Below are 14,964 nucleotides of genomic sequence, written 5' to 3'. Positions count from 1 at the left end.
GTCATGATGGTTTTTATTCTGAACCTGGAAACCTATAAACAATCCCTGATTGCTTGTTTTTCTAGTTCCATTTTAATGACCTTTAATTTTTAGTTCTAATATGTTTACATAATCGTTTACATAATCTTCATTACATATAAATGCCAGAAAATTAATAACTACCAAGATCACACAATCTTTGGCTTTCTTATTCAGTGCAGGTGTGTTTTGCAGTTTCTCTTCAGGTCCAATGTAAGTATCACCCATTTCTTCACACAAACTGTGGTCTTTCTTTTTTAACTGTCTTCACCGCTTCATTTATTAATATTAGCCTTTACATTTGTCCTTAAGTTATTTTAGTTGATCAGTTTTTATTTCTTTCTGTTTTAAAATGCCTGTGATTCTTAGTTTCAGTGTTGCACATATAACAGTTCTAGAAATCTGTGATTATGGCCCAATTTGGACCGCGTTTAGCAATACTGAGTCTGTGCCTGCTGGCTGCTGTGATCATCACTGAACAAAGTGAGTGCTAAATAACTACTTATGTGTCACGATCCTGCCTCGCTCAGTCATGCTTTTCTAGTCTTGTGTCAGGGTTGTGACAGTCCAGGTCGTGTGTGGAAGCACATGGCCATTATTTGTTTTTGGTGTGCCTTGTGCTCTCCTGTCTCGTCTTTTGACCCAGCCCCCTTGTATCCTCATTAATTACCTTGTCATTGTTTCATGCTTGTCACCTGTTGCCCTCATTATTTGCTCCCTATTTAATGCCCTTGTGTTGCTGTCTTGTGCCAGTTCGTTTTGTGAACTCGTTCCTGAGTACTGCCTTGTGTCATTTTTGAAGTTCCTGAGAAGTCAAGTCAAGTCAAGTCAAGTTTATTGGTTTTTATTAGTTAGTCTGTTATTGTATTCTGTCAAGCTCCCTGTTATTTTTACCCCCTCGTGGGTTTTGTTTTCCACTGTTTTGTCAATAAAATCTCTCAACTCCCTGTCTGCGCCTGGGTTCTGCCTTCACCAATCCTGACATTATGACTCTCAATGAGATTATTTGAAACCTTAACTATACCAGCATGAATTGTTTAGATTTGAGTGCTTTGTGTTTAAAATGTAGAAGTTTTCATCATTGTCTTACTGTCTTTGCTCTGTCCAACAGGACATCTGGAAAACAATACTCCTGACTTAGATATTCAGTTATGTCGAAGGTACATGAAGGGCAAGCCTGTGGACTTGCCGCGAGTTATAACCCTGGCAGCCCAGGTGTTCGGATGGGACATGCAGGTCTGTATATTTGTTAAAAACTAAAAAAAATCTCTAATATTTAGATCCCAATTGAATGTATATTATTGAAATCTAATTTATCTTCCCAATCTCCTTTGATAGAATCCTGACAACATTAGGATGGTGGAGCAGTTGTTTTTCAGTGCATATCAGAATTATGATGGATTCCTTAACCTTCGAGAGTGCACAATGTTCATCTTGCAGATATGATTGGAAATAAACTAAAACTAAACACCTTAAGCTCTTCAGAAAGTATGGGATTTAATTTGTTTGATTTTATTATAAAAAACTAATAAAATTGCAGTTTTCACCATAATTGTGATATTTTGTGTTACCTACAAAAAAAATCAAAAGAGCACAAACCATTCAAACAGAATATTTCACATGTGTGTGTTGAACTCTTTTTTTCCACATTTCATCTACATATCTGGGCATTTGCAAACGAGCAAAACTGCATAAAATAAACTTATTAAAAAGTTAATTTAGTTCACCCAAAAATGAAAATTCTGTCATCATTTTCCCTCAAATTATTCCAAATCTGTATACATTTCTTTGTTCTGCTGAACACAGAGAAGGATATTTAGAAAAAATGTAAGCAATTTTCAGTTCTCGGACATCATTGACTACCATAGGAAAAATAAAATGATAGTCAAGTGTGCCCCAGAACTGTTTGCTTGCAAAGAGTCTGACTTCTTTATTGGTGGTCATTCATTTATTGGTGCTGTCCTTCCGAAATCTTGTATCTCCATATTTCAAGATTTTTTTTTTGTGCCATAAATCATTATTATTAGTCATCCTTTATGTTTGTCAATGGGATTTGCAAATATCTAAACCATAAAAGTATTAAAAAGTGCTTGTCAACTCTGTATGTAACCATTTAAAAGGTACACAGTCCCAATATTATGTTGACACATTTCTCACTTTGTACATTCAACATTTTTCTTTTTAAAATCCCTAGTTTTTTCTTTGTACATCATAGGTATCACATTGCATACAATTACACCAAAAGTGAGAGAATGAGAGAAATGTTACGCTACCCCATGGGTGGGGTTAATTGTAACACTTGTATATTGCTCTATACACCTCTATAATTGAATGATATACACACATCTAACCATTCTTCTATTATCAATTAATCGATATGAATTGAAATGTGAGAAAATGCTGCAAATGATGAGAAATAAACCAAATTATCAATTTCCCCCTATACTGTAATTAGCATTTAGATTAATAGAATGAAATAGAATGAAAATGGTTTCATTTTACTTTAATCTTTAAAAAAGTATTTGTAACAAGCATGCTTTGCAAATAACCTAGTCTCGCGTAGCTTATCGCCGCTTTCTTTGGCCAAGGCCCGCCCAATAGGCCATATGACTGACAGGTAAAGCAACCAATCACGTTTTGTCTTGAGCCGCGTTAATGTTTAGGGGCGTGGAAGTGTCCCCGCAGTAACAGACCGGTGTAAATTCACGAACGTGTCAAAAGTTAACAGCAACAAAATTAGTTTAATATGTTTATGCCGTGAACCTCGCATACTTTTAAGAATTAAGCGTTTAGTCGATCGTGATGAATTCTTATAGCAACCGTTGTAAACACAACAGCTTATTTCTTAGATCAAGACGGCTTTGTGTTGTTTCCAGGCGGTCTGTTAAAGAACGCGACACGCACGCCTACCGGAAATCCTGTGAAATTTAACCAATCAGATGACGACTTCGAACGTGCTGAAGTGTTTCCAAAAAAGTGTGCCATATGCATCATACGTTCAGCTAACGGATCGTGGTCGTGACGTCTGAGGCTGAGACTATAACCCCACTGTGTGAAAAGCTTTACAAGCCAAGCAAAAAACATGGCTAGGAGTTGCTGAGATGTTTTAAAATGGTGCCATGTTTTAGGCAACAATATTAAAATAATACAGGAATGGACTTGGTGATTCAGAAATAAACTCAGAAAAAAAACATACGATAAAATTTACTTAAATGCCAAAAACACGATTTGACCACAAAAAGAAAAACTTCCATCAAAACTTTCCATAAATTCACAAATGACAAAATAGAAAAAGTGTGTGTATTGTATCTGGTCTGTGTTATAATCTTGTGTAAGATTGTGCCCCACACACCCTATATGTTATTTTACAGGAATGCCTCACTCATATGAAAATGCACTGTAACTTGCTTTGGCAACGATTTGATCCTAAACCACAAAACCTGCTCAAAAACACTCCCTGACCCCCTGAATTTCTGGTTTTAATTTAATGACCTTCCCAATCTTTATCCTTTTACATAATCTTAGTCCCTTATAAATACTAGGTGACACCTGTTTCACACCATTTCTGGCTTACCTGTTCAGTGCAGGTGTGTTTGGCAGTTTTAGGTATAGAATCGCCTGCACTTCTTTTACTTTCTACTGTATTCTTGCTCCATTTATCACTTCACATAATTTAAGTCCTAGTTATTACAGTGATTCATCTCTCTACGGACTAAATTTCCCTCCTGTTTCTATTCTCTTTTACAGTGTCTCCACATTTCAGTTAAGATATCTGTGATTATGGCACAGTTTGGACAGCGTTTAGTCATAGTGAGTCTGTGCCTGCTAGCTGCTGTGATCATCACTGAACAAAGTGAGTATTCAACTGCATTTTTAACCATGATTAGCATCAGTTTCATGTAGATTTCAGTGTGTTGACACATTTTCTTGAATGTGTCTCATTTTATTGAGTTGCCATGTTTAGCATTACAATCTAAAACTCACTTTTTGATCTTTCTGTTTAACAGGGTTTCCAGACAACTTTTTCCTTGATGCTGACACGAATGATGGAGTATGTATAAAGTACATGGGTCGTTACACTGTTCTGGACTTGCAGGGAGTCTTTAACATGGTATCGCAGGAGTATGGATTGGACATGCAGGTCTGTATCAAAACCTAGTCTATGACAAGCTAATAATAATAATAATATCTAATATTAAGTTTTTAGACAAAAAATTAGTTATGAAGTATAAATCGTATATGTATACTCATTAAAATCTCTGTTTTGCTAGGACATTGACAATATTATGTGGGTGGAGGAATTGTTTCGGCGTACAGATCGGAATCGTGACAGATACCTTAACCTTCGAGAATGTACAATGTTCCTTTGGCACATGGCATAAAATAACACAAAACAAACTAAGCTGTTCAGAAATTATTACTAAATACATGTATTATAAGGGAAAGCATTTTTTTCTGTCACAGTTGGTGAATTTATCAATGGAACGATTTAATTAATATTTATAGATAAAGATTTAGTTTGACTGTGAAATTATTAAGAACAAAATATTAAAGAATATTGGTCAAACATTGATAAATAAATGATTTTTTTCTTTACCAGCATTGTGATCTTTGGTGTCATGACCTTCTGCACACAAAACTGAAAGAACGAAACCCATTCAAATGAAACTATTGTGAAGTATAATAGGACAAACAATGACAACAATGACTTCGAAATATTTATGAGGCTGATGCAAGCAGTTGGCTTTTTTACCTGCTCAAAAGACATAAATGAAGTAAATAAAGCTTTCATCCTCACTGTAAAAAAATTGTTCTGTAAAATAACAGTAAAATACTGCCAGCAGAGACGCCAGTAATTTACTGTAATTTTACGTTATTCATGCTGTGAAATTATTTTACGGTATATTGCTGTAAAGACTAAATACAGTACAAAGCTGTTTTTTAACTTACTCTTTATTGCACAATATTGTCCTTTGGGCTACATGTCTGCTTAAAATAAAATGTATAATAAAAAATATTTAAAAAATTATATTAAAAAAATTATAAAATAAAATTATAAAATTGCATGTTTTAACCATGTGAATTATAATTTAAACCTAAACAGTGTGATAGAAGTCAAAGTCAAAGATTTTGCTAACAAAATACATAGGACTGAGTAATACAATAAGTAAATAGAAAAACATTTTTTTTTGCAGTAGAGGGATCTTATTTTCTTCTTAAATTGTCACATAATGCTATAGTCAGGTTTTCTCCCAATTTATTTACTTATACTTATTTACATACATATACATATATATATATATATATTATATTATAAATATATTATAACTGATTTGTTGGTCTTTTGATCATTTCTTCACGTGAAATGTGTCTGAAGTGATATGTGCCCTGTGTGTTGTTTACTTTAGAGGTTGACTACAGTGAAGCAAGTAATTAAAATGTAAGTAAAAGAGTGAGCGTGTAATACAAAGACCTGTTTTTTACTGTTGTTACACACACACCCAACTTATCCATTCTGATGTCCATTTGTAATAATATTTTAAATACTTTCTTTATTACACCTGTCATATTATGTGGTTATTTATTGTTTTGCAGACTTGACAACTCACAGTCTTGACAGTTTTGGGACATGCATTTCTTATATAGTAAATGTTCAACTTGAGTATTTATGTATTCATTTATTTATTTATTTGGGTGTGTGAGAGAGAAAGATGATGTTACTGCAATAAAAAAGCATACGTTTTCTGTTTAAGTGGATTCGACTTCCATTTTATGTGACTTTAAACCTAACAGTGATTTTAAGGATCTTACAAATGTAGCTTTTCTTTATCACATTCAGGTCTTTACCCTGTTGTCATGATGTTCCATGACATTATGAACAAGGAAGCAAATGCAGAATTACCAGTTAAACATGCAGCTTATAAAGTCCCTCCCACTTTGGTTATTCTTTCCATTCTAAGTGAGCAAGTAGGTGGTGATATGTAAATCACACGATTACCTGCTTTTCTTTACTTATTTGGTGCAGGTGTAGCAAGTGGTACTGTAGTTTCTCTTCAGACTTCATACAGGTAAGAGGCACCTGCACTCTCTCACTTTCTACTCTCTCCACTTCTTCCTCTGCTCACATGCTTCATTCACTAAGTTCAAATAGGTTCTCTACAAAAGCTACATCAGGAATAATTGAAAAAAAACCTTTTCAATTTATTTGTGAATTATTTAAGTGTTTGTCCATTTCATCCATGTTTTACTTTTTTACTTATTTAGTATTTATGCAGTTTTTTCAATCACATCTAGAATGCACCGTTTTTATATGTAAAGGAAATATGAATAGAAATAATAAATAATCAAGCTTAAAGATTTCACTTAGCTTGTATTCGCTTTAGTGATACAAAGTGTTTACGTGCATCTAAAAGTATAATAGTTCTGTGGTTGGAGATTGGAATTGGACAAAACCTTGTAAAACCAGATCAACAACAATGCTCAGCGTGAGTTCAAGAAAACTCATAAACAATGACATGCCTTGCAAAATTATTGTGCTGCAGGTTGATACCAGGAACATGACACTAAACTATAAATAAGGAAGAGAGGGAATTTCACTCTTTGTGGCAGTCCGCCCTTGCAAAAAGCTTATCAAAATTTGAAAAAACATTTTGACACATTTAGTGCAACTAAATCAATATTTCTTTTTATTATTATTTAAAATATATACCATTCTCCATATTTAAAAAAAAAATTGCCAAGATTAAAATAACGAGAAAATGATATCAATGTTCCTGCTATGATTTCCATATGATTTGAGATCGAATGTCACGCTGGCTGGAAAATACAGGGGATTAAAAGAATTTAAGAAAAAATTAACAGTCCATTCTAAATTTTCATTTAATCAGTATTTCTAGATGTATTGTGGCCATTTCAGTCCAATGTCTATAGAATTTTCTTGATTTCTTCAAAATCAAACCTCAGGAGTGACATAAAGTCATCCAACAGCAATGTGAAAGACTGACAATATGACAAGACACATGAAAACTGTAAATTCAGAAAAGATGTTTTAGAATGTTTAAATGGTCCGCAGCTGTATATAATCGATTCTAGTGTATAGGCCATCATTTATATTTTGAACATTTGTTGTCAGATTTTAAATATGCTTAAAATTGAGTCTTACATAATGCTTATTGCTAATGTTTCAGTGTATCAACTGTCAGTGTTTATTTTTTTATTTTCTTCCTGATTACAGCTCTTCACCTGAGTGTTGCACATCTGAAACAATGGCAAAATCTGGTCAGTTGGTGGCAGTGTTGGGCCTGTGTTTCCTGGTCGCTGTGGCGAACTGTCAAGGTGTGATGGATCACAGATCTTCTGACTTTAACTGCAGATCATAATGTTCATGTACTAGTCTTAAGATCAATTAACAGCATCAAGTTCACTGTTCGTGTTTTTAAATTAATCTAAACTTTTCACTATCTCTGTTTCTTTAAAAGGCGATGGAACTCCTCCTCCTCCTCCTCCTCCTCCTCCATTGGGAAATGAGATTTGCCTTCACTACACTCAGGGTGGAATTGCTGGTCTGGACATGCCACGGATCTTCGACATGCTGATGATCGAGTTTGGAAGGCAAATCCAGGTCTGGATATTTGTCATTGCCTCATTTTCAAAAAAAGTATTAAACAAAAATAAAGCACTGGATAACTAAATGATAGTTTGGCAATAAAAGCTTTCCTTCTCTTTCTGTAGACACTGAACCCGATGCAGACTGAGCAGTGGGTGCGTGAAGTAGATGAGGATCACGACAGACACCTGACCCTGGCTGAGTGCTCCAAACTCGTTCAGAACGTCCTCAATAGCCTCAGAAGTCCATAAACACACATTCACAACACACACAGTGGTGTGAACATTTACAGAATGACATATTCGGAATCGTGACAGATACCTTAACCTTCGAGAATGTACAATGTTCCTTTGGCACATGGTATAAAATAACACAAAACAAACTAAGATGTTCAGAAATTATTACTAAATACATGTATTATAAGGGAAAGCATTTTTTTCTGTCACAGTTGGTGAATTTATCAATGGAACGATTTAATTAATATTTATAGATAAAGATTTAGTTTGACTGTGAAATTATTAAGAACAAAATATTGAAGAATATTGGTCAAACATTGATAAATAAATGATTTTTTTCTTTACCAGCATTGTGATCTTTGGTGTCATGACCTTCTGCACACAAAACTGAAAGAACGAAACCCATTCAAATGAAACTATTGTGAAGTATAATAGGACAAATGATGACAACAATGACTTCGAAATATTTATGAGGCTGATGCAAGCAGTTGGCTTTTTTACCTTTTCAAAAGACATATATGAAGTAAATAAAGCTTTCATCCTCACTGTAAAAAAATTGTTCTGTAAAATAACGGTAAAATACTGCCAGCAGAGATGCCAGTAATTTAATGTAATTTTCCGTTATTCATGCTGTGAAATTATTTTACGGTATATTACTGTAAAAACTAAATACAGTACATTGCTGTTTTTCCCATATTTAACCGTTAAAGGTGCCGTGAACTAGGACCACAATTTTAACCCGAGCTTTTGTTATATAAGAGGGAATCTATTCAAGCGAACATCCTGTAAGTGTCAGACCTGAAAACGCCCTTGTTACTGAAATAACAACTGTTATTGACACGAGGCTCAGCGAACGGCAGCTCCTGGAATGCACCTATCTATGTCATAGATAGGCTGAACACAGCCTCCACAGAAGAATATCAACACCTACTTCTCGAGCCCTGCCCACTGGTTCGCACTTGACAGTACTGAACACAAGTTGCACGGAACCAGATAGATTGAGTGTAAGCATCATGCCATTAAATATCGCAAAATATTGTGCAGTGCCTGGTTGTGGAAGAACACAGTCGCTGCATAACCTTCCTTCGGATTCCACCAGTAGGAATGCGTGGTTGAAATTTATTTTTAAAGACGTTCCAGCTCATGGGGGGAAAACATTGAGCGTTTGTTCGCTATATTTCAACGCGGATTCCTTGAACAAGTGTTTGTGGAGAGACTAAAATTAAAAAGCAGTGCTGTGCCGTCAATATTGGATCCGATAGGAATGGCGCAGCAATCTTATGTGAGTAAAACATATTTGTACTATGTCACTATTGCTTTGTTAGAGATCGTTTGATATGCCCTGATAGTATTACCTGGGGACCTCTAGTCATTTGTAATAATTGTAATTGGCATCTCTGTGATTTGGCGGCTCATATATAATTTTTCAAGGTTTTATCCACCGTTTGCAAATAATGGGGGCTGTTTTGAAGTGTTTTGATATTATTTCTGGTGCTGGGTCATTTTGGCCGGGAGTCTACCGTTTGTTTATTTATCATGAAAACTATAACATTTGAGACCCGCGATCGCGGTGATCTTCTGTCCGGTTCACGGTTCTTAAATGCTGACATGTACGGTCATATATTACCAAACACCATACAACTATAGGCTATAAAATCTATATGCAAAGCCTTGCCATCACATCTGGGAAATAAGTCCGTAAATTTGAGTAAAATCAAGTTACGTAATGTTGTGTGTCTAACCAAATTCACAGAAGGCTCCAATTAAGTCAACTACGCAAGCTGCTATCCAATCATAGCAGTGGGCGTTTACTTCCAAGTCTTCTGTGCGGCCCGCCCTTAAAAACCGTGCGTTTCTCCAGCCGCTCTCAAAACCAGGGTAGAAAATGGTTTTTACTATTACTTATTGATAGTAGCCTATTACTTATTGATTTTGATGTTTTTGAATGTAAAAACCACGCGAACGTCATAAGACATCAGACAATAGTATAAAACAATAAAAACGGCCAGTTTACTGCACCTTTAAATACTGGCAGCAGAGACACCAGTAATTTACTGTATAATGTTACGTTATTCATGCTGTGAAATTATTTTACGGTATATTGCTGTAAAAACGAAATACAGTACATAGCTGTTTTTTAACTTACTCTTTATTGCACAATGTTGTCCTTTGGACTACACATGTCTGCTTAAAATAAAATATAATACATAATAAAAAAATGTAAAAATTTATATTAAAAAAAAAAAATAAGCAAATGTTTTAGAAAGGACATAAATAACGTTTTTATTTAAGAGCAGCAACACAAAAAAGGATGATTCAAGTACCAAGCAACCAAGTCAAGTTTTTCACAAGCAAAACAAATAATTGAAACTTGAAAATAAAAACAATGGCAAGCAAAACAAATAATTGAAACTTACAAATAAAAACAATGGCAAGCAAAACAAATAATTGAAACTTACAAATAAAAACAATGGCAAGCAAAACAAATAATTGAAACTTGCAAATAAAAACAATGGCAAGCAAAACAAATAATTGAAACTTACAGATAAAATCAATGGCAAGCAAAACAGGTTAAATAACAGAGGCAACCCCCTCTAAATTTGACATTTAAAACATGAGAGTACTTTTATTAAGAGTCTTATGAGATACTGAAGGTGCTGGCATTCAAAAATGTAATTAGGAACTATCTACAAACCATCTGTTGCAGATGACCATAACGGTGGTTGCTTGTTTTTCTCACTGATATATTCCATGGAACACTGTAAAACAGCAGAAAACAAAAAATGTCATCAAATTAACTCTAGATTTACAGGATCATTGTACTACAACAACCTAGGTAACAAGGTGATACTTTTATTCAGTGCGTGCATAATCATTACGCAAGTGATGCAAAATTTCTGTAAAATGCATGTAAATATGAAAAATTGGGTTATATCTCAGAGATGTGATGAGCCCTTTTTAAATCGCGTAAGTTACTTACTAACTACAGCTTGTTAAGCAGAAATTCAAACAATACTTGATAATACTTTCTTTCTGAACCACATACTCTCGATAAAAGTAAAACAATGTTTTATTTACCGTGTAATTTGAACGTGCAGGTGCAGGTTGGTGCAGATGAAGCGCTACGGATGGTCCGTCCTCTTTCTTGAAGTGCGTCGTCCTCGCGTGGGTCCTCCTCAGGCAGAAAAGTCTGACATTTGTGGAAAAACTCCACCTGGCCACAAGTACCTGACTGAAAATGATTCGGGACGCTAAAAAACTGTGAACTGAACTGACGAAACAATCACGAACTTTCACCAAACTAATTCTGCATTGTATTGTTATTTAACCTCCGATATTTTACTTTGCTAAAAGGATATGCAAAAATATTCAGTTGACATTAACTCTTCATTAATTTAGAAACAAATGTAAAAAACAGGATTTGTGATAACTCACGAGTGGTATGATTTTTTTCAAGTCCACAACCAGTGTTGGGTAAGTTACTCTGAAAAAGTAATTAATTACTAGTTACTAATTACATATTCAATAGTGTAATTAGATTACTGTACAAATTACTCTCTCCAAAAAGTATTTAGTTACTTATTACTAATTAATTTCTATATCCTACATCAACCTTGATTAGTTAAGTGATTGAAGGATAGACATAATTCATGCAAATAAATAATATAAAACTACATAAACTAGTATTATTAACTGATCAAAGTATTACAAATGTGAGAATTATAAATTTTAAAGTTAGACTTTGAATTTTGATGTCAATTCCACTATTGCACACACATATTACACACAGTATTTAGTTTAATTACATCAGAAGTAAACCCTTACTTTACTTTTTCAAGGGAAAAGTAATTAAATTACAGTAACTAATTACTTAGTAACTAGTTACACCCAGCACTGTCCACAACACTGGAAACGCCAACTGAAGCAACATAAAATTGCATGTTTTAACAATGTGAATTATAATTTAAATCTAAACAGTGTGATAGAAGTCAAAGATTTTGCTAACAAAATACATAGGACTGAGTAACACAATAAGTAAATAGAAAAACTTTTTTTTGCAGTATTTCAGTCTGAGTACAACATGTGTAGCCTATATATATATAGGTCCTGTATGTCTGATTGTGCCTGTTGGGTTTCTACATACTTGATGGCTGATTTGATCATATTTATGCTTGTGCTTGGTAATCAAGGGATCAATGTTTGTGAAATGCCAATTGTGTGTAATGAGCTGGAGTGCAAAAAAGCCTGCCATTTTATAATTCTTAAGACCGCATGTCCACTGGTATTGACATTAAAAAAATCCTGTGTTGTACAACTCTAAAATATCTTCTGATTTTTTTGAAAAACATAACATAATCAAATAAAATATAACAGGGGCAAGACAATGAGGTTGAGGTTATCATTAACTTGGTTAACAATGTGTGACGTATTATTAAAATGATTGAAACATGCAGTTTTAATGGTCTAAACCAAAAAATGTCCATTCTTATTGAAGCAGGGTCTGAAGGGGTTAACACAGCCTACAATGCATTGCATACTACAGTACTAAACTGTATTGCATAAAAACAGTAGATTACTGTTGACTGATGTAAATTAACAGTTTCTTAAACTGCAAAATATTCCCCAGGATGCATTGTTTTCTACAGTATATTACTGTTTTAATAAAAACAGTATGTTACTGTCAGAATATGGCTGATTTTAACAGCAATTTTTTACAGTGCTCTTTCCATGGTCTAAAACAGGCAAATCATTTTCATATTTTACCATAATGGCAGTCCTTAAGGTCACAACCAAACACAACCGAAATTATATCAAAACCAACAACCAGGAAGAATCGCATGGCTCTTGTCAAAACACATCATGCCAAAACAACAACATGTATCTCTTCCATTAAAAACATTCAATATAAAAATGGCTTTAAAAAGCCAAATGCAATTTTTACTTGAGACGGATGTTATTACCATTGCAGTTGTTTGAGATATCAGTGGGATTATTAAAATATTCGTGTGCATGTATTTGTAAAGAGGAACAGATCTTATTTTCTTCTTAAATTGTCACATAATGCTATAGTCAGGTTTTCTCCCAATTTATTTACTTATACTTATTTACATACATGTATATATATATATATATATATTATATTATAAATATATTATAACTGATTTGTTGGTCTTTTGATCATTTCTTCACGTGAAATGTGTCTGAAGTGATATGTGCCCTGTGTGTTGTTTACTTTAGAGGTTGACTACAGTGAAGCAAGTAATTAAAATGTAAGTAAAAGAGTGAGCGTGTAATACAAAGACCTGTTTTTTACTGTTGTTACACACACGCCCAACTTATCCATTCTGATGTCCATTTGTAATAATATTTTAAATACTTTCTTTATTACACCTGTCATATTATGTGGTTATTTATTGTTTTGCAGACTTGACAACTCACAGTCTTGACAGTTTTGGGACATGCATTTCTTATATAGTAAATGTTCAACTTGAGTATTTATGTATTCATTTATTTATTTATTTGGGTGTGTGAGAGAGAAAGATGATGTTACTGCAATAAAAAAGCATACGTTTTCTGTTTAAGTGGATTCGACTTCCATTTTATGTGACTTTAAACCTAACAGTGATTTTAAGGATCTTACAAATGTAGCTTTTCTTTATCACATTCAGGTCTATATACCCTGTTTTCATGATGTTCCATGACATTAGGAACAAGGAAGCAAATGCAGAATTACCAGTTAAACATGCAACTTTTCTTTTGAAGGCCCTCCCACCTTGGTTATTCTTTCTATTCTAAGTAAGCAAATAGGTGGTGATATGTAAATTACACGATTACCTGCTTTTCTTTACTTATTTGGTGCAGGTGTAGCAAGTGGTACTGTAGTTTCTCTTCAGACTTCATACAGGTAAGAGGCACCTGCACTCTCTCACTTTCTACTCTCTCCACTTCTTCCTCTGCTCACATGCTTCATTCACTAAGTTCAAATAGGTTCTCTACAAAAGCTACATCAGGAATGCAGGAACCTTTTTAATTCATTTGTGAATTATTTATAAAGTGTTTGTCCATTTCATCCGTGTTTTACTTACTATTTAGTATTTATGCAGTTTTTTTCAATCACATCTAGTTTAGAATGCACAGTTTTTACATGTAAAGGAAATATGAATAGAAATAATAAATAATCAAGCTTAAGATTTCACTTAGCTTGTATTCGCTTTAGTGATACAAAGTGTTTACATGCATCTAAAAGTTTAATAGTTCTGTGGTTGGAGATTGGAATTGGACAAAACCTTGTAAAACCAGATCAACAACAATGCTCAGCGTGAGTTCAAGAAAACTCATAAACAATGACATGCCTTGCAAAATTATTGTGCTGCAGGTTGATACCAGGAACATGACACTAAACTATAAATAAGGAAGAGAGGGAATTTCACTCTTTGTGGCAGTCCGCCCTTGCAAAAAACAGCTTATCAAAATTTGAAAAAACATTTTGACACATTTAGTGCAACTAAATCAATATTTATTTTTTATTTTTTTTATTTAAAATATATACCATTCTCCATATTTAAAAAAAAAATTGCCAAGATTAAAATAACGAGAAAATAATATCGGAATGTTCCTGCTATGATTTCCATATGATTTTAGATCGAATGTCACGCTGGCTGGAAAATACAGGGGATTAAAAGAATTTAAGAAAAAATTAACAGTCCATTCTAAATTTTCATTTAATCAGTATTTCTAGATGTATTGTGGCCATTTCAGTCCAATGTCTATAGAATTTTCTTGATTTCTTCAAAATCAAACCTCAGGAGTGACATAAAGTCATCCAACAGCATTGTGAAAGACTGACAATATGACAAGACACATGAAAACTGTAAATTCAGAAAAGATGTTTTAGAATGTTTAAATGGTCCGCAGCTGTATATAATCGATTCTAGTGTATAGGCCTTCATTTTTTTTTTGAACATTTGTTGTCAGATTTTAAATATGCTTAAAATTGAGTCTTACTTAATGCTTATTGCTAATGTTTCAGTGTATCAACTGTCAGTGTTTATTTTTTTATTTTCTTCCTGATTACAGCTCTTCACCTGAGTGTTGCACATCTGA

Source organism: Triplophysa rosa, linkage group LG8, assembly GCF_024868665.1.
Source record: "Triplophysa rosa linkage group LG8, Trosa_1v2, whole genome shotgun sequence".
Classification (NCBI taxonomy): Eukaryota; Metazoa; Chordata; class Actinopteri; order Cypriniformes; family Nemacheilidae; genus Triplophysa; species Triplophysa rosa.
The sequence above is the reverse complement of the archived record's forward strand: the minus strand, read 5'-3'. Positions refer to the sequence as shown.